Genomic DNA, 18,058 nt, shown 5'->3' on the forward strand with positions numbered 1-18,058 from the left:
ATCAGGGATCTAATACAGTTTATAACACCACTGAAAAGCAGAAACTACTAATTTGCTATTCATACTGCTTTCATAACATATCTACAGTTTAGTTTAACTCAACCATGTCAGAGCATAAAGCCCTGTTAAAAACCCTCTTCACATAAAAGGGGCCCCTTTTTAACAGTTTTTTTTTTTTTACTTGTGAGACAAAGATAAGTAAATACAGAGGAGATAATGAATAGACTGGAAAATGAGCGTTACCACTCTGCACTGTTCAATCTTGGGGACAATTGCAGCATTTTGGGTAAAATTGCTTGCAACCCCACCACCACCACCATCACACCCCATGCCCAACACACACAGATATACACACCTCTAACACACACACATACATACTCTCTCATCTCACCCCCTCTCATCCTATAATCCTCTGGCAAAGCCCTCTCTGTCCATGCGGACCCCCCACCCAGAGGGACCCTGCCAAGGCAAATTAGGGAGGGGGTGGCGGTGGTGGTGGGGGGGGTGCTTTTGTTTCGCAGGACTCTGTGAAAAGAAAAAAATCCAAATTATTTCTTGAGCTGGAGCAATTTGACATGCTGTGATAACTGCTCTGTCAGAAACTTCTTTGACATCTCTGAAAGAGAAGATTTTCTACCACAAAACCAGCACTCCATTTAAAAACAGTCTTCAAAGGAGCCACAAACTCATTAGGCTGTTTAATTACGGCCTGTTCGCGTCTCTCTCCACCTATCCATCATCTCTGTCAAAATAGAGGCAAAAAACAAACTGTCCCCATCAGAAGTGGTCCGGGCTCTCGTCACAGCTTTTTAGTTTTCTCTTTTTGTCACACATCATCCTCTTGGCACAATCTCCCTTTTACTTTGTCCCTTCCCTTTTGTACCTGGTCTTATTTTGTGTCTCAGAGAACAATCTCTCCTCTTCCTCCCTTCTGCTCAATCTATCATTCTCCCCTTTGTATTTTCCTCCAAACCAATAAGTTGGGTTGTTGTCTTGCTGTTATCGCTGGCCCTTTGTATAGATGACCCACTTGTGTTCTTAGGGAAGTGATGTTGTTTGACCACAACTCACATGCTACCTTTCCCCAGCAGTTACATTTGGAGCCAGAGCCGACAAGTATTGGATGTACAATCACAGAGCAACAGCCCATAAGCAATCAGATTCAGTGGCAGAAAGAAAATGCCCTGTTTGCCTGTTCAAGTGTCTTGGTAGATGGAGAAAACCGACTATATACCTGCAAATAAGAACTATATGTGTGACAATGTTTTTTTAAAGCACACATACATGAAAATATATTTAGAAAAAGTTTACTAGTACAAAGTCATCATGTGTCAGTTTCCTAAGTTAAGTGGAGTGTAGAGTAGGTTTTTAATGAACCACAGGCACACTATAAACCTACTCAATAAACATCCTCTAATTATTACGTCTCCTGGTGTCACGTTTGTTGACCCTTGGAAATATTTTATATAGCCACAAATGGGAAAAAAACATTACTGTATTCCAAGCATCCACAGTTCACTTTAGCTAGAACTTCTGCTCTAGTCACCATAACAGCCTAAATCCTCTTAACATTGATCATTACAGCACATGTCGCGAAACAGAACATCCACCTTAATAATGATTTTAAAAAACAAAGCAAAATACACATAAAACTATCCTCTGAACAGATGCATTAGAAACACTATTGTGTTTCACGTATTATGCACTTATTATTCAGCCGTCAGTCACATTTTGGCAGTCTAAGCCGGCACTAGATCATCAAAACTTTGAGAACTACTAGTCTACAGTCTCTATTTCCTGTTTTGTCGACTTGAGAGTGAATGCATCACATGGGGTTGCTGAGTACAGAGATACAGACATGAAAAAAGGAGACACTGGCATAAGCTGTAATTAACAGAATTTAAAAAGCCTTGAAGAGTTAAAAACAATGTAGATGTTTAAAATGCTAAAATGAAACACAGCAAATGAGGTGAGAAATAATAATCATTTATGGCAGCATTTCATTGGTTTACATTATCTCAATAGGAGAAACTATAAAGTCCATCCCATGTGACTGTATACTCTACACCTGTAAAATCAAATGTAATCCAGGACAGTTGTTTCATAAGAAGGGTTTTCAGATTACAGAAAGGTGATCACAATATTCTGCTCATCTCATGTTTGTAAATGGTAGTGACAAAAAATTAGAACGAATATAATGGAGCTCAGTGAAACACCACTATCTGTTACAATCACTGCAGTTTGATTAAATCAGAAAGCTACAACACCTTCCGAGTGTAGTTGGCTTTTTTTGTACTGGCAGAGTACTCAGTAAAGTGAGTGCTAACTGGAGATATCTTTTACTCTTGTGCAGTGTTGAGGAAAATATGTATTTTCATGGGGTCTGCCATTGCTTTCATGAAAGAACACAGTCCTTGTGGTCAGACATAAAAACAGCACTCTGTGTGATCGTTTCAAGACTTGGGCGCTAAACAGGAAATTTGACTTTAACCGATCCAATTACAGCAGCTCTGCCTCACCTTTCGCTGTTGTACCGTGCAGCAAGCCATGCAAACAGAGCACTACATCTCACTCTGCCCCGTTCAAACAGGGATGTCAGCGATTATTCTTATCTGAAGGAGAACAACTCCTTAAAAAAAAGAGGGAAAATCTCAAAGATATTCATTCTACGGTTTTCTCAATAACCTCTTCAACATCACTTGTGTTTCTGAAAACACTCAATAGCTAAATCAAACTGTGTCACTCAATACACTTTCCCACCCTTTGAGATCAATGTATTTTACATTCTTCATCCCTGTCTGTCAATATCAATGATGGAAGAATATCAATAATGACAGCTACATTTGTATCTGTACCATTTCAGCAGTAGGATCTATTCCTCTCTTGCCCTCTTCTCCCTCTTCACCCGCCAGCAGTTACACAGCTCATGTTCAGCCAGGCGCACACAGGATATTAGCTTCTCTACCAGCAAATTTGCTTTTCACATCTATTTCTTTCTTCTTCTAACCAGTTCTTGGATGGCTTGTTATTGAGCTTAGTGTCCACAAATGCCATTGATCCAAGCCACAACTGAGATCCATACTCGGGCACTTTAACACTCTCTCAGCGTGTTAGTAATACTAATCCTGCTCCACCGGCAGGCCTATTGATTTTATAGATTTCCCCGAAAGTTGTGATAATGATATATCATTGTTAAATTTGGTAGAACAAACTGCTTTGCCAATCTATCAATGCAGTGCAGGGGCTCTGATTTTAAGATGGCCTACTGGTCTACTGTCATAGATTTCACTGTCAAACTTTAGAAACTGGAATACATAAAAACAGAAGCACACTATGGATTTGATACAGTGTTACTGGATCCAAATCCAGTGTCAGATCCACTTATCAAATACCAATCTTTTCTATCAAATATCAATAAGTTTAGCTTTCATCATTTGCATCAAGTTCTCAGTTCTCTGCCATCTGTAAGGAAAGGAAAAATACAAACTTTTTAAGCTATATCAATACAAATCAAACAACATATGAGACATTTCTTAATCTCTGCACAGCCCCGCCCCCACAATCCTCCTCCAACTGGAAGCAGATTTGGCCCCGCTCACTCTCTAGTTGTCCTCATTCTTGCTAACTCTATGTATAGACTTTGGAGACCCCTTTAGCTATAAAAAAAAAAAAAAAACAGCAATAAACCTAACAACTTTTTAGACAAATCTTTCCACACAAGAGTTGCCAGTACTGCCCCAAGAGCACAAGGTCTGAAAAAGCAACCATCTCTGTTCACAAGTGACAGCAACATTCAGCTTATTGCAGGGCAGCTGACATAGATGTCAATGAGCTCCACATCTCTCTTAGTGATCGATTTATATGTAAAATATCATCAAAATCACATCTAAATGATATCTATCATTATTTTATTATCAGCTGTAACAGTTACAAAAATACAGATTTTAGATGAAGCAAACGGTTGGGAAACAACATCTGGTTAACAGTGCAGTCTTAACTGGATGTGTTAAAATGACATTGTCTAATAACAGAAACAGAAAACAAAGATAACTGAGAACACTTATTGGGGATTTTACTGTATTAAATTACAGGATATCCGAGGTGAGAGTAGGAGAAATTATTGATGGCACTTAATGTTAGCAACACATACAACGTGGAGACTGACAACACATTTTTTCAGTACATTTTTAAAAAGGGAAAGAAACCATCTGACCGGTTACAAAAAAAACCTCCTTCCCCCATTCAGAACACTGACGATGGGTCTTGGATTGGCCTTGCACCATGACAATGATCCAAAACATACCACAAAGCCAACAAAGAACTGGCTAAGGAAGGAGCACATTAAGGCCATGGAGTGGCCTAGCTAGTCTTCAGACCTCAGTCCAACAAAAATCTGTGGAGGAAGCTGAAGCTTTGATTTGCCAAGCAGTAGCTAAAAAACCTAAAGGGTTTAGAGAATTTCTGGAGTGGGTCAAAATTCCTGCTGATATGTGTGCAAACCTGGTGACCAACTACAAGAAACATCTTACTGCTGTGCTTGCCAACAAAGGTTTCTCCACCAAATACTAAGACATGTTTCCCTTGAGGATCAAATACTTACTTTAGTCAGTTACATGTAAATCAATTTATGGCTTTTGTGTAATGTGTTTGTTTGTTTTTTTATTTTTGGTTGATATTCTGTCTCTCTCCAGGAAAATGAAACTGCCAGAACAATAAGAGACTGCTCACTTCTTTGTAAGTGAGCAAAGTTACAAATTCAGCAGGGGATCAAATAATCATTTCCTGCACTGCATATTGGGTATTTCTTAATCTGCCAAACAAAAGCTATGGTTATGATCCAAATCACCAAGCCCAAGCAAAGACATAATTAAAATCAATTACACCGACCAAAAAAGTTTCCCCAACTTTTAGCTTCCAATAAAATATATGAAATGATAATTAATTGACTGTATTGTATACACTGATATGACAGCTGTCTTTTACATCAGATTTCTCATAAACTACTTGCTGCAGTCTAATAAACTCAAAATATTGAATTGATGCCTGAACTACTTTTATCACTGATGCACCAGTTCACTGGTAATCAGTTATGTTACAGACTGGCATGTCTCTTCATTCATCTATCTATATTCTACTATATTATATATTATATAATAGTTATTAATTATTATATAATACTAATAATATAATTCTGTCTGTCAGAGTACAGTCAGCTTAGAGTGAGCACATTAAAAAACAGATTTCTGTGTAACTGGTAAAACATTAACATTAATTAGTTCCAGCTGGTTTAATCTAGCTGCCAGTGACATTAGTCATTTTAAAAAGTAAAAGGGTCAATTAGTGTCATCTCTAAATGAGAAGCCTTCTAATGTTACAGTACCTGCATGTTTTAACACTGATCTTTGCTTGGTAAGTGATTTGTTAGCGCCATACCTCAACAATTTTGGGGTATTTTGATTACCAAGAACTGGATCCAACCCAACCCAACAGTGAATGAATAAAAAACATCACACATGCAAATGTCACGCCAATTAAATGAAGGCTAAAATCGTAGAGCCCACACACTGGTTTGATCAATGAGAGCTCTTACATGAGGGAGGGCTTGTGGTGGCACATGGCCTTAAGTACCTCCGAAATACATATAGCCTAGACACGACCAGACCCACGGAAGTGAACTGCAGAGAAAAATGAGAAGAAAAATGTTTACTGTGAAAGCATGCTCATATTATAGCTGATGAAACATTGGGGAGTGGAGAGCAGGGAGCAAAGGAGGCAGAGGTGAAAGATAAGGCTGGGAAGGCTGTGGGGGTGGGGGTGGGGGTGAGGTGGCAGAGGAATGAGCACAGGGAATAGTGAGGTCTGGAGAGAGAACTAATGGGCAACACGGCAACACTTCAAACCGGAGGCGCAGCAAGGCAGCAGTGGCCTGACACAGCTGAAGGCCTCAGAGGAGTGCCAGGCCTATTAGAGCAAGATAAGGGCCTGTTTGGAGAAAGCATCCTCTCAATGGTGCAATGGGCAACAACACAGGCATGGGCATCAATTAAAGAGAAAAAATATGACATAGAAGTAGGAGCACATTAAATAAAAACAACAAACTGCCAGTGCTACTGCCCTCCCCTCTGAAGGACTGGGAATGGGCAAGGAGCATCAGTGCTGAAATATGGTCGATTTATTCTCCACAGCATTGTCAGTGTGGGGGGAGTTTATGATGAGGTGCAATGTAAAGGGGAGAAAAGAAATGAGTCTAGATGCCTTCTGGACACAGAGCTCCGCACAGAGATGAAAGATGAGAGACATGGAGGCTCACCTAAAAAAACTCGACCACACTCTTTACAAGAGCAAAAAATCTTGCCGGTGCTATGATAACTAATTTAGCTTTAATTCACCTTCCATTCCTTCCCTTTATGCCTGAAGGCAGGATGTGATATGCCAGACTGCAATGCCCTAGTTTCGTTATGGTCATGGAAACAGCCATCAGATCGTTTGACCTGTTTGAAAAACTGCACTGAATTAGAGAAATGAACCGTTAATTAGCAGAAAATCGAGCAAATTATATTCTCCCTTTGACAAAATTTGTATTTGCTGCCTAAAGAGGTCAGGCCATGGCATCACCTACAGGGTGTTTTATATCTTCAGCCCAGCAGTGTCCTTGCAAGGTGCCTGTCGACTGCCCTCTGGAAGGAGGTGTGGGTGGCAGACGGCCTTCATGAAACACCAGTAAACAACAATGAGCTGAACTGACACATGCTGCTGATGAAGGGGGAAAAATAGCGAGACTCTCCTGTTTTGTTTAGAATATAGTGCAAGAGAATGCAGGCTTTCCTTTTGGTTCGAGTTGGGTTAATGTGATTTCTGTTCCGCCTGTCGGTTCCAGAGACCCAGCTTTGTGAGCCGTGGTCAGGTGAAGCCTGGACTCAGACCCCTATGGCCATTAGGGTGGAAAGAAGACAACCCAATAAACAGAGAAAAGCTTGATGTGCACAGGTCACTGCACAACCAGCAGTCAAAAAGCATCTTACCCTGGAGACTATAAAAGCGATAACATGCAGTGGGACTCTGAGCACCTTAATTACTGGTCACTCCGTGACTGAGGAGATGCTACACAGATTCTGGGTAAAACTATGCTGGCAGCCCAGTTTTAAGCATGCACAGACAAAAAGTTGGGCATGTGAGCATATCTTAGCTCTCTCCATACTGTAGACTGTAAATAAAGGGGGATAGAGAGATGGATTGACATGCTGAGGTTAAATATGATCCATTAACTATTATATAGTGCATCTTTTCCTGTTTACCAACCTCACCCTAGGCTTCCTCACCATTTCCCATGCAAGCTATTTGGCCCTTTTAAAAGCACCGAGAGTGGAGCCAGGAGTAAATCTTTAAGGATTTGACTTGCAAAAAGCACCTCATATATTGTTTATGAAAAAAACAGCAAAGGTTCCCCTCCCTTCACCTGCCTCCGAGCATGTTAGTTTTATTTACTTATTTTTAGACTTGCACTAGTTAGGCACAGGCATACTTGTCTGACTACATCTTTACAAATAAAGATAGACTGTGTCCTCATCTGTCATGTTTCATAAGGAGAGTCAAAACTATTCTATTCACGTTAAAGATTCTTGGGTGACATTTTCAATTGAGTCAAAGAAGCAGTATTTTGTACTTTACCCCTAAAGAAAGGACACAAAATGGGGGTAGGATTTAATAAAATGCGGAAAGTTCCATCATAACATTGAAATATTATTGGGGAAAAAAGACTTAAAAAAGAATCTGTCACCATGTGTCAACTTGATCCACCCTGCAGAAACCTCCTTTTGTTACGAACATATGGAAGAAAAGGGGAGAGTGGGAAAATTACCCTCCATAATTGGCATCCTGATCAAGGACAGCCATGGCAGCTGAACAATACAACCTTTAATTTATCAGAACTCATTATGAGCTACTGCTATAATGCCAGAGGATATTAGAATAAATAGTGACAGAGAGCAGGGGAATCAAACACTCTGCCGTTGAATGCTTTTGTTGACTGCGTGAACAACTCAGAGGAGTGACAGCAGGAGAGTGTAAGGGTGTGTGTGCGAGTATTTGTGCGTGCACGAGAGCATACTTGATCACAGTTCATCCTAATCATGACCTTAACGGATAAACATGACATTGAGCAGAGGAGGATATTAATAGGCAGAGATGCCCTCTGCCTTTGTGTTGCTTTGATTGTAACAGTAAGGGGCAGAGGAAGAGGTGAGTTGACATAAGGGCCCGGGGACGCCATTTCGTGCTTAAACACATGCGTCCTCTACAGGAAGAGCCTGTTCTTCAACAGATGATGGACGCCTTACAGCTGAGTTGTCAACTTTGACGTCTGGAGTTGATGCCGTGGAACGACACGAGAAAGCCACTTTGGCTGTATTATTTATCTGTGCAGAGGCGCTTTTTCAGAGTCAGCACCATGCAACAAACAAGAGGAACAAGAGGGGCACCCATCAATACATAATCAGTGTGTGTTTGTGTACAGACGAGATGTGTGGAATGGAGATTTTACACAAGTTAAGACACTATAACAGCATAAACATCCATCCATCAATCCATTCTCCACTGCATATCCAATAAGGGTCGCAGGGGGCTGGAGCCCATCCCAGCTGTCATAGCATGACACTGGACAGGTCACCAATGTATTGCAGGGATAACACATGGGGACAGACAACCATTCATGTTCACACTACTTAACCTGCTATGCATGTCTTTGGACAGGAGAAAGCCGGAGTGCAAGGCATCTCAAAACTTTTATTTAAGATTTTTCTATATCTCTGCTAATACAACCTAAGCTACCAGGACCAAAATGTGACTCTTTGTTTAAAATCTTAGTTTAGACAGCAAAAAAATATTTTAGCATCTCTTTTACCGATGTCGCAATACCAGAAATGTAGTAGTTGTACCAATACAAGAAGAATTACATGATTCTTGATATCTAATTTCATACCACTGTAAAAGAAAACCATCTTTGTTCCATCAATACATATGTAGTAGCTTTTCCTGTGCCTGTGGGCGTCCCTTCTTCTGTATGATACCACTCAGTTATAAGCAAAAGAACAGGGTATAAAAAAAGCCTCCACACCATTGGTAGTGCTACCTAAGTAGTAGTTATGGTATTAAAAAAAGTTAAAAATTACTGTTGCATTTTTAGAATTCTGTTATCAAAAGACATTGAAAAGCATTAAATGTATCCGTTCTGGTGCCATCTGTTATCACATTGCTTTATGTCCAAAAATAAAAAAACAAACAACAGAAAAGAAAAGAAAAAAAAGATGCTTAATCTGACCATATATACAGTATATCTGATGTAATCCTGAAATCACTGTCTCTGGTTTAAAAAACATATTCAGTCTAGCTTTCGTCTGCCCACTATTCCCTATCGATTATTTCCCTCAAACCTCTGAGTAAATTGTTGCTTGATACACTTACTTGGAAACTAACATTCTTTTTTGACTTGGTTTAAGAGCAAAACAACAAATGCCAAAAAAACCTTGCAATGGTCAGCCAGTATAAACAGGCCCAAACCTAACATTTTAGTTGGTTTCAGAGGAGTCGAATAAACCCATCCTTAAACTGATAAGAAGAAGAATTTAACCATACGTTCTCTTTACATTCTTTTGCTGTTCATTCTTTGCATCATGACACAAATATAGGACAACACATCTCTCCACTTCTTCCGGCTGCTTATTACCAGAAATGATCTTTTTGTAAAGTTTTTTTTTTAAAGGGAATAAAAGAATTAAGAGCAATACAATAACACGATCTACTGCACTAAACAGATGATTGGCATTTATCTTCAGGCAGCTGATCAAGCATGTGCCAAAGAGAGAAAACTGCCTTTGAGGGAGAAAAATGCATGACATATTCATCATTTTTACGCATGTTGCATTGTTCTCAATCAGTGCATAAACACCGGACTATATTACAATCACATCCCATGTAAACCACCGACCCAAAAATCTTCAATCAGTAAAAAAACCCCACAAATGTGTGCATTTAACAGTAGCGACTGGCAAATGGATGGGCACCACTTTGAAAAATTACATACAAATTATATATGCATCTATCAAGAACTGCTCGCAGCAAACTGGATGAGCAGCAGTTTGGGTTTATTACATGACACTACAAACACATTAACTCTCTCCATGTTTAGTGTTCAGAGTGACCCTTGCTCTTGAGCTTTTTCACCCTATAACGGAAGGGTTCATCTACAAATTCACACAAACAGTGTTACTGTTACGTGTACGCGCACAGCACCTTTGTTTAATCTGCCTGTCCCTGACTTGCCTCAGTTCAGTCTCATTTCTTCCCTGCACACATTGAAGAAAGCTCCTCCACAGCCAGGCAAAGACTCTTTTCTCCTAATCTCCTGAAACACCAGTACAACACAAAAATGTTCTTCTGAGCTTCTGTGAAATATCTGTGAAATTAGTGAGAAGTGCTCAAGTCTCTGCGCAGAGCCTCTTCTCACCTGGAAAATGAGCCTGTGCATTTACCATCTACCTTGATACAGGTAAAATGGACGGCTCATGGACACGGCGGCTGAAGTGGTAATATACTTCTTGTAAGGGATCAAATTGTCCTCAACACCCCTCCCCTCTTTATTACCCAGGCTACTTCACTAGTGGCGGTGAGTGGCTTCATTGTGCAGCCGGTAGTCCATCTCTCATTAGTTGCTAGTGTGTGCGGCAGAATTGGGCCAAGACAGGTTTTTATGGCTAATCTGATATATGGTGTCGAAGACAGTGCAGACTGGCCCCAGACCAGGATACAGACAGAGGTCATCGGGGTCCGGGTCAGAAAAATGATACACTTGCTCTCGCACACATAAACATGCACACACATTACACCTTGGTGATTGCATTGAGCGATAATCTGTATAACTGAAAATATCATGTTTGCACAGTATAGATAAAAATGTCATATTTTTAATATCTACGACATCCATTTGATCTAATTTAACAATTTAGCGTCAAAAATGCTTTTACCAGCTCATAATACATAAGTAGAGGCTATTTAGAGGTGCAGAGATCACTAATCATCCACTGAGGCCTAATGCTGTCATTTGCACCTCCACACATGGCCCCTCCAATTATGCCACCAAAATTCAAACCTCTATACACCCACACACCCTCACACATTACAAGGACAGGACACAGTGGCGACTGACACTCAGCGCAGGAGCTCATTATCACCTTCCACTGGCTGTGAATGGCTTCCTGTCCTGGGCACCGTGGAGGACTTTGGTTGCAGCCCTTCTCATAGCAAGGGAGGGGTGCATCCTCTAGTTTATCTGGCTCTTGGCCCTGGGCCTCAGCACTAGCCTCTTCAACACTACAGGAGCTGCTCTCTAGCATGAAGACATGATCCGAGAAGAGGGCAAGTCTACCAGTCAAAGCTGGCAGGTATAATTGCACTGAAAATCACTCTAAATATGCTCCTTAAGGATCCCAGGGCATGGGAGATGTCAGCCTCAGTCCCATGCAGTGAAATATGTTAAGAGTGGAGTCGAGCTCTCTTTCGGTCTGCCATGCACAAATACACACTTCTCATACTCGCCCACATTCGACTGCACACTAACGGGGAGCATTTTGTGTATGTGCGTTCATACAGTAGATACACATATACACATAGACCCATACACACACAGACACACACACACACATTTAACAGAAAGAGGACAGATGAAGCTGTAGGGCTGATTCTGCAGGTTTTCCTGCTGGCATCAAGTCCACTCAACTGCGAAGACATTTCCTCATTAGCCAACCTCAGCTTTAGACAGCTGTGGGGCTCAGAGAGTGTTCATAACTGTATATATGAAGGTGTGCACAGCAGGCATGTGTGTGTGAGAGAGAGCAAGGATCATAGCATAGTGTAAAAGTAAGTGTTAGTGTGTGTGTGTGTGTAAAAAAAAGTGAAGGCAAGGAAAGACGAAAGAGGCAGACGGATTCTCAAAAGTAGAAGAAAACAAAAACAATCAGATCAGAGTACAGTAGATTTGCAGCGGGTGCACTTCAGTGGCGGTAAGAGGTCTGCCAGCTTGACCTGCATCTCTGACCCATGTTTTTTTGTGTTGCTAACCCTAACTGCCAGAGGTTTTGGGCTCTGTGTCCTATGCTTCCCAGCCCAGGCTAAGCTATGTTCCAGAGCCAGTCAGAGTCAAGGCCAAGACCAGAGCTCCGAGTGAGGTGCTACATGTTTTAGCCTGCCCTGGCCCCACTGCAGAGCAAGAGAGATGAAGGGATATGTGTGAGATAAATCACTAAGTGCCTCACCTTGGGTCACCGATCACACCAAAGGCCACCAGCAATCTCTATTTGAGGCACTGCATTTGCTGCTTCAGGGCTTTGCTCTCTGGCCTTGCTATAAATCAGCATACAACATCTTAACCCCATCTCTCCCTGTTCTTTATACCCCCATCCAAACCCACCCCACCCCATTACTAAAGATTACATTAAAACCGTAAAACTGTGTCAGTTTATGAGACACTTCCAAATAAAATAACGAAATAGCAAAAGCTATGGGTTTCTAAACCTAATTTTATTACATTAATTAAGCTGGTATCAGGTAAATATGCTCTTTAATTAAACAGAATTTAATCAGGCATCTGGAAAAGCAAACAGAGTGCCAGACGCATTACAGTTCGCAGCTTCCTTCACTAATAAATCTTAAGCTATGGCATAATAAATAGACTGTATACATGTGATGCTGTGTCAAGATGAACAAAAACATTAAGGGGGAAATACTGCGGTGACGTGACTGCTATAAAAATATTATAAAATTGATAATCACAATGAGAGTTGAGTCTTAAATTGTCGTTTAATTTCCTCTAAAACACTAATAGTGAAGTTCATGGAAATCACTACAATACCAATAGAATATAACGTGTGTACAGATACAAGTTCCACCTTAAAAAGATAAAGCCCATAACTCTCAGCATACCTTACTAAGCTATATGGTAGATGAAGAGCACAGATGCCCCCCAAGTATAGGTTGCACAAAATTACTGGTTAATATTTTTTTTAATAAGTGGTAAATAATGGTTTTCTTTTCTCTGTTTCATTACAGACTAACCAAGGTTTATGTTTAAGAGCAGGCATAATGCCAGGAGTCCTGTCAAGATTCTTTCTGCCCTTTGTCCTGCTTTAAATTGTCCTCTCTTAATATGACCCTTCTCCAGTGAAAAGGCTTTAAGGAAGCAAGAAAGAGCGATCGTAACCTGGGAATAATAATTTTCAGTGTACCCCTAATGTGTTTCAGGTACTGGACATTGTGGATACGCTTATGTAACTTCACTGTAAATTTACGATATCTAAAATGTTAAAATTTATACTATAACATAAATTAAACTATTACATCATACCAGCCCTTGGATCATTAATATCAGCCAAACGTTTCACCCCATTTCACATATTTATTATTCATCATATCCAAAACATGGATGTTTAGGAATCATTTTTGACCACAAGTAATGTCAAAAACACGCCTAACCCATTTACACGCTCCAAAGACATAAATGAACATGGTTTGGTTAATTTAACATAACGCTAGCTTGAGGAAACAAAAATAATAAAAAACACAAACAAAACAAATAAATGAAATGAAAACTGTTTTTAGCCAGTTTTTGCTTACAATGGGCAAATGTTCCAATAAAACTTATATTTCTGGGAAGAATCTGAACGCTTCTGAGATTTTTTTTTTTTTAAACATATATGTAAAAAAGTCAAAGTCAAATTTAAGCACACCAAAAGCTCCCACGTGCACGTGACTAGCTTTCCCTACACATCTTTTCTGACTTTTCCCACCTATGTTTGACTTAAGTCAGCAAACTTAGAGACACCAATCTTTTTGAGAAAAGGTGTGCTATAAAAACGGGGAAATCATACTTATGGAGCTACCTGCCTGGAAACTCTTTGTCCCCAGCCTGTCCAAAAGACAGTCTGTCAGGCTTGTACTGCCCTAAGTGTGACTGTTCTCCTTCTCTTCCCTTTCCTCCTTCTCTCCTCAGGTGTCATAATGGCAGCAGACCAGGCCTTGATGGAGGTGAGATGGGAGTAATAAAGAGTGATCCACAGGGAGCAATGCGGGGGTGTCACATGTATGGCATTGCTGTATCACTATGGAACAGCAGGCCTCGGTGCTGCAGGAGAATGCTTTTACATTGAAGGAATGCTGCAGGTGATACATACAATTACATGACATCTAGAACCCTGACAGGCTGACACCCACAGACTTCAGCCATGTTTGTATGTGTGCGCATGTGGGTGTGAGCATATAACTGTGGGTTGCAAGGTAGAGAGTGAACAACAACAGCATGAGTGAAGGAGGAATGAGGGTCCAAATTTATTTCCCAGAAAAACGAACATCCTATTAGGACTGGAAAATCAGTCGTTTCACTCTCAAAAGGTTCTACATCAGCCATTCAGGAAGAATGCTAATAATAATCAGAACGCTTGGGCAGGAAGGATAAAGAATTTCAAGGCAGGATAAAATACTACGGCGCAGTTTGGCTTATAATGTGCTCATGATTGAGGAAAAAAAGGGTACAGTTGAGAAAATGTTGCAGAGAGGAGAGAGAAGTAAATACTAAGAGTAATTTTGCTTCTTCTATTAACCTGATGTGATTACAATAGCCTGATGGGCTGCCTTATTTCATGGAATATTAAATTCAAAAGTGGCTCAGAGGAAGGACGCTGCAAAGAGGGGGAAGGGACCACATGTCTTCTCATGTTTACTTCTTCAACTGACCAGCAGCCTTGTATATATATAGACATACATATGTATACACATCCACACATGTATATATACATACAGATTAAGATTTTTGATTATATTTGCTGTAAATGCCATATTACAAACACTAAACCAGTAGATAGCGCCTGGGATCATTTTAATTATTATTAGTGAAGTAAAGTGAAAACATAACAAATAAGCATGTTTCATTTTTTCCCCCATTCATCCACAACAGGCCAGTGATGTTAACTGTAGGATTTCAGAGAGGCAATTGATTTTTCAGGCATAAGGTCAATGTTTATGGATGGGTGGATACAGGCTGCAGTGAAAACAGTTGTTCCACTTTAGCAACTACAGGAAAGCATGTGATCAACACAGATTTCATGGCTTGTGGCTTTACCTTGTTGGTTTTACCATAGTATTTAGTGTAACACACATCACTCTTTTCCTCATGTAGTCACTCGAATTCTGCAGTTTCTTTTCTGTCTCTCTGTCGCATTTAAAAACTGCCATGTCTACAGCATTATATTGGTTTGCAGTGATCGATTTTTTCCCCTTAAGCCTGTCTTAAAGCGTATCTTTGTAGTTAGACGTTAAAATATTTAGTCCATTTTGAAATGGAACAGAAAAAGACTTGCAAAGTCACAGAGAAAAAAGTATATGAATTAACTGATTTCTAACCACATTATTAAGGCTACAACAGTTTAAATATAGAGCTGGATTAAAATGTTTAGAATGAAGTTCATTTAGGTAAATGGAGAGCAAATCTAAATAATTTCTACCAATCCAATATGCAGAATAAGAGCTGCTACTTTACAGTGTTGCATTTTCATTAGATTTACCATTTAGTGGACAAAATTGATTTAACGGTAGCAAAATGTCAACTAACTAGTTGAGATTTTTTGTAACTAGCTGTAACATGTCTGCATGGGCTCTTCTAAATACAGGAAGTGGAAGAACAAGTTCAAGAACAAGTTCTTCCAAGTTGTTGGAAGAACAACAACTTTAAAGAATTAATTCCATCCACTGGAAAAACTGGACTTGTGTTGCCTCATTTCACCAATGTACCTCAGACATTTCGTCCACAGTTTTATAACACTTAAAAACACTGAAAAAAAATGCAGCTGCCCTGTGATATCTAGAGGAAATGAAGTTAGAAGGCAAACTCATCATTAGTCTTTAGATGAAATCAGATGAGAGTGAGTGTTCAAGCATCGTTATCCAGACTGGGCTTTTATGAGCAAACACTGTGCCGTCGTATAGTATGGGATGCATAATAAGCACCTCTACCCTCTGGGAGAGTGCAGCCATCAGTGCGGCTGTGCTGTGTTGTGATAAACCTCCTCTATCAGCATGTATCTACATTAGCTATCAGCTCTCTGGGTGTAATAACAGAATAGGACACCACCTCACCGGCTTTAGAAGAAAACCCTCAAGAGCAATAATAAAAAAGTGCATCAGTTTTCAGCTTGGCAATTATGTTCTTTCCATATTATGACAAATTTTTCACGAAAGTGTCACAGCAATCATTTTCTATGCAGTGTGAAATTCACAAAGGGGGTTCACCTTGCCAAATAAAAAAACAACAACAACAACAACAAAAAGCTATACTGCACATATCAGAAGACATGCAGATACTGTGTGTGTGTCTGCATGTGCACTACTAGGTAGGACTGCAGGGTGGAGCCGTGAGATAGGATGCCACCTATTATCTAAACTGAAAGATCTCACCACAGCATCCAGTGACTGCTGTGTGTTTCACCAGCAAAATTAATGCCTACCACCTTCAATTTCATAAAAAAAAATGCTATTTTGGACTACTGTTGAGTGTAGTGCTAACCTCCCTAAAAATCAAATGGCACAGTATGGAAAAATCTTGTTTCCATTTCATCAATGCTGGATTCCTGCTAACTACAATACAGGTAAAAAAAAATATGCAATCTATTTTCCTTCTTTGTCCCATCTTTCTCCCCCTAAACCAACAGATGGACACTCCTCCCTAAGCCTGGGTCTGCTGGAAGTTTTCTTCCTGTTAAAAGGAAGTTTTTCCTTCCCACTGTCACCAAAACGCTTGCTAATAGGGTGGTCATATGATTGCTGGGGTTTTCTCTGTTTTATTTGTATTATTATAGGGTATTAGGGTATTATTATTATTTTGAGGCAAACGGTTGTGATTTGGCACTATATATATGGAATTGAATTGAAATGTATTTATTGTTTGAACTAATCTATACATCAGTTTTGGCGTATGTGTTGTTCAATATGCACTGATATGAAAACTGCTTTGAATAATTTAGATATGTTGATAAAACCATTGTTTACGCTATTCTTAAAACTGTCGACAGGACATGCAGCAAAGTATATAAAGAGGTGTAGACAGTGGTGCAGTCAAGCAGTGTTTTCACAGTAGCGCGGTATGTTGCTAACTATTTTGTAAAGTACATTGCTGATAAGTTAATAAACAATGACCCCTTTGTGTTCCCGCTCCGTGATGATTGGCTCCACTGAGTCTGCGAGTGAATGAGCAGAGAAATGGGGGTGTACCGAAGAAAACTGATTGACCTAAAACCAGACAGCTTTCACATTATGCGGCCAATGTTTTTCTGCTTTCTCCATGTTGTCCTTCAACTGACCTACATCTTCATGCAGTGGCCCTCTAAAATTAACTTTTGTACCACATGTTAGGAAGGAGACTATTACATGCAACCTGATGTCTGCTACCCTTTAACTGGCTCTGAAATAAAGAGCAGACCACTCTGTTTTTAGGGTCCAAGGGCTAACAGAAGGACCAATTTAAAAAAAAAAAATTTCCAAACATTATTTTATTGAGATCTTTAGTACCTAAAAAAAAAAAAAGATAGTAAACTCCATAATCCAGTTTCAGGCCTTGAAATCAACACGTGGTTCTGTTTTGGTGTGATGTAAGGGGAAAAGAAGCAGAGGAGAGGGTGGAGAGAAACACCACATACAGGGTGTTTACAGATCTCTCCAGGCTCACCACATGAGATTACAGTCTAATGTTTAACAGACCAATTAAGGTTTTTATAGAACATGGAGCCTTTGTTGCAGGAGGGCTGGCACAGCATTTCTTTACTCTCTCTGTGTTTGTGGATTCGGCACTTAAACACTTTCATTCTAAACTTACAATCGCATTCCTAATAAGGTGCGAAGAAATGCAGGTATTGATCAGAACAAAATAATGTAAAGACAGAGGCAGAGGACAAGGAGGTTTAAGTGAACTACAGCGAACCCTTTATATAAAGTGATTGACAGACTTCAGAGACACTTTTGTGGC

This window comes from Oreochromis niloticus, linkage group LG1 (assembly GCF_001858045.2).
Source record: "Oreochromis niloticus isolate F11D_XX linkage group LG1, O_niloticus_UMD_NMBU, whole genome shotgun sequence".
NCBI classification, from domain to species: Eukaryota; Metazoa; Chordata; class Actinopteri; order Cichliformes; family Cichlidae; genus Oreochromis; species Oreochromis niloticus.